The sequence below is a fragment of the Artibeus jamaicensis genome, unplaced genomic scaffold (assembly GCF_021234435.1).
Source record: "Artibeus jamaicensis isolate MK-2021 breed Jamaican fruit bat unplaced genomic scaffold, CSHL_Jam_final contig_241, whole genome shotgun sequence".
NCBI classification, from domain to species: Eukaryota; Metazoa; Chordata; class Mammalia; order Chiroptera; family Phyllostomidae; genus Artibeus; species Artibeus jamaicensis.
In genome coordinates this window covers 8,728,447-8,732,373 of record NW_026521509.1, presented here as the reverse complement: position 1 = coordinate 8,732,373, position 3,927 = coordinate 8,728,447, and the positions used below count along the sequence as shown (strand labels likewise).

Genomic DNA, 3,927 nt, shown 5'->3' with positions numbered 1-3,927 from the left:
GATCTTAAAGGTTCTTTGGTTTCCTAAAGCTCCATGCGAAAATAAAACTCCCTCTAGAAAGAGACATGTTGTAAGATGTTAGCAGCTAACACTTCACAAGGAATTAATTTGCTACTCATGGAAAGTCACCCTCAAGGGGTCTATGACTAGGATTTACTTTGGGTAGTCCCAGTTTATACCTATTGTCCTGATATTATTATTTAATAGCACCTGCATTTACTCTCGAATGTGCCCCAGATTTTTTTCAACTGCATCTCTATTATTTAATGTAAGAAAAAAAAAACATTATAGAAAGGTAAAAATTATTTTTTAACTCTTTTTTATTTTAATTTTTGTTTCCATTACAATTAACAGTCAATGTTATATTAGTTTCAGGTGTACAGCATAGCAGTTAGACATTTATAAAACTTATGAAGTGGTCCCCCCCATAAGTCTAATCTCACCTGGCACCATATATAGTTATTATAATATTATTAAACTGATAAGAACAGATACTACACTTGACCTTAGCCAAAAGGCCAAAAAGCCATTATTATTACAATATTATTGATGATATTCCCCATGCTGTACTTTACACCCCCAAGAGAGATAAATCATCTTCATCCATACATTTGTTTTCACATTATACATTTGGGTTTACCAAGTCCAACACTGGCAAGGCCGATTAGTTATTTTCAGGCATTATGCTTATAACTTAGAAAGCTCTTGCTAAATGGACAGCACTGCCTCTGTGTGGCTTTATGAGCAAACTTTTAAGCAGGCGAGGATTGTTGGATATGACTTATACATAATACTATCATATAATATTTGTTAAATTCAAATGTTTAGATACTAATCGCTCATTATAAACAGTTTTATAAGTTTAAAGGTTACAGTAAAAATGAGGTTTAAAATACTACTAGTATTAACTTGGTTAGATCTGAACACCTATGAAATTACTGCATTTAGTTGTTTAACACAAATGACTCTTTGCTAGACTTTGGTCACTCATTAGGAAGTTAAGACCTTTCAAGGTAAAAGCAGCAAGATAACATTTTAAAATATCCCTAAATAGGTTTTACTTTCTTGGTTATTAATGGTGTGGGCCTAAATTAGAGTTTTCTCAACTTAAGCAGTATGGCATTGTAGCAGGGGTGGAGAGGTAATCCTGTTCATTATAGGATAATTAGCAATATCCCTGGCCTCTACCTGCTATATTCCAGTAGCATCAACTCCCAGGTGTGACAATCAAAAGTATCTCCAGATATTGTCAAATGGTCCCTAGACTACAACATCAACCCCAGTTGAGTACCACTGGCCTAGACTTTCTGTGCTTAACCCTGGATCCCAGACATTATAACTACTTCTTCTGAAGAAGGACAAGTAGTACCTAAAACAAAACTCATTGCTCAACTTTAAGTTTCTAACTAGGCTTTTGAAAGTACATATGGAGACAAAGATATTAAAATTCACCGTTTTAAACAGGAAAAAGGTTATTCTCGGGACCGCAATGGCTGAACTTTTAAATTTCAGGAAACAAATTTGCTGGGCTCTCCATAAAGTAAATCATTGAACTAAGAATGTAAGTTATAACATATGAGAACTTCCCACCTCATAAGAAAAAGAGAAGCCTTCTGAGGCTAGAGAAGGAAAAGATAGGAACAGAGGAAAGAAAAAAAATTGAGACTTAAATTACTTGGTTTCCTTCATAGGATCAAAACCCCCACATAGTTTGCAGGGGGAGAACCCCAGATAGATTTGGAGGAATAAAAGAATATCTAATACATGAAAATTATAATTAAACTATAGAACAAACATCATTTAGAACCACCTGAAATCAAGTTGAATGGAAAGAGTACGACTACAGAATTAAAGAAGCAGCCACATCAAGACTGGTAGGAGGGGCCGAGACACAGAATTGGCTAGCTACACACCTACATATGGTGGTAAAAATTGGGAGGAATATCTCAGTTCAGAGGTATCCCCTGAGAAGCAGTGGGTCCCAGTCCCATGCCAGGACCCCCAGCCCAGGACTCCAGTGCCAGAAAGATACACCCCAATAACTTCTGACTATGAAATCCACCAGGGATTGTGGCTGAATGAAATGGAGGTTTCTGGAGTCCCAGGCGCTTCCTCTTAAAGGACTTGTGCACAGACTTATTCAGACTCACTCCCTCTGCGTTCCAGCATGGGGGCAGCAGCTTGAAAGGAGCCAGAGACATACGGAGAGGAACTGAATTGTTTGGCAGATACTATCTGACACTACTATCAGACACTAGATAGCAGACAGTACTATCATTCAAGGCAAGAACTGTGGAGGCAGTTTTCTTCCAGATAGAAGTACTGGCAGAGACCATATTTCTTTGTGGAGCCCTCACCCACAGAAACAACAAGCGGGCACCATATGTGAGATTCCATCAACCTGACTTACACGGTTTGCCCCACCCTGATGATTCCATAAGACCCTGCCCTGCCCAACTTTCAGGTTCACCCAAGCTGTTTCCAGTGACTTTTCCATCCAAATGGCTTGTCTTGACTTATGCTTCATATTTTTCTAAATTCTCTCAAACAAATAGCATCTGGCCTCAATGAGCACAGTACCTCTTGCTGTGTAGCCCCAGACACAGCACTAGCAGCAGCTGGCCTTGCTTCAGAGCTTGGCCTCGCCTGGACACTTTCAAGCCCAGCACAAGTAGCAGCCATCTGCAGATCACTTTGTAGCTTATGCCAAGTGGCCCCAGGCAAAACACAGGCAGTGGCTGACCTTGGCCTACACTTCCTAGGAGACCCCAGAGCCAGTACACTCAGTGGACAGCTTCAGACCACATCAAACCACCACCACCAAACCACCTCAAGTAACACACTCAAGGGGCAGACTCAGGGGGCACAAGAGCCCTGCTGAAGTAAGTCCAACTCTGTGGAGTGGGCCCCTACACAGCAGAAACTCCATGATGATCAAAGGTCAGTGGTCAGAGGTTACAGCCAGTCCTTACAGCCGATCGGCCTGGGTAAATCTCTCCCATTGATGTGCCAACAGCAACCATGGCTCAACTACAGGAGGAGGGTGTACATAGCCCACACAGTGGGTATACCTCAAGTATCCAGCTTGGGTGATAGGGGAGGCTGTGCCACTGGACCCTACAGGACACCTACTGCATTAGGCCACACTACCAAAACAGGGAGTCACAGCAGCTCTACCTAATACATAGAAACAGATACACAGAAGCTGACAAGATGAGGAGAAAAAGAAACATCACCCAAATGAAAATAAATAAATAAATAAATAACAAAAATCCAGAAAAAAACACTAAGCAAAACAGAGACAAGCAATCTACTAGAGGCAGAGTTCAAAATACTGGTTATAATAATGCTCAAGGAACTTAGTGAGAACCTCAACAGTATAAAAAAGAACCAGTCAGAAATAAAGGATACACTAATTGAAATGGAGAGTAATTTACAGGAAATTAACAGTAGAGTGGATGAAGCTGAGAATTATATCAGCAATTTGGAATATAAGAAAGCAAAAAACACCCAATCAGAACAGCAAAAAAAATTAGGATAGTGTAAGGAGCCTCTGTAACAACTTCGAGTGTACCAACATTTGCATCATGGGTGTCCTGAAGAAGAAGAGAAAGAGCAAAACATTAAAAACCTATTTGAAAAATGACAAAACTTCCCTAACTTGGTAAAGGAAATAGATATACAAGTCCAGAAAGCACAGAGAGTCCCAAACAAGATGAACCCAAAGAGGCCCAAACCAAGACACATCATAATTAAAATGCCAAAGGTTAGAGACAAAAAGAGAATCTTAAAAGCAACAAGAGAAAAGCAGTTAGTTATCTAGAAGGGAGCTCCTATAAGACTTTCAGCTGATTCCTCAACAGAAACTTTGCAAGCTAGAAGAGAGTGACAAGAAATATTGAAAGTGATGAAAAGTGAGGACCTACA

At 39.9% G+C, this 3,927-nt stretch overlaps 1 pseudogene; it reads right to left on the bottom strand.

The window, feature by feature from the left end:
• Positions 1 to 413: 413 nt before the first annotated feature.
• Positions 414 to 530, bottom strand: LOC119039484 (uncharacterized; annotated as a pseudogene).
• Between the last annotated feature and the right edge of the window lie 3,397 nt (positions 531 to 3,927).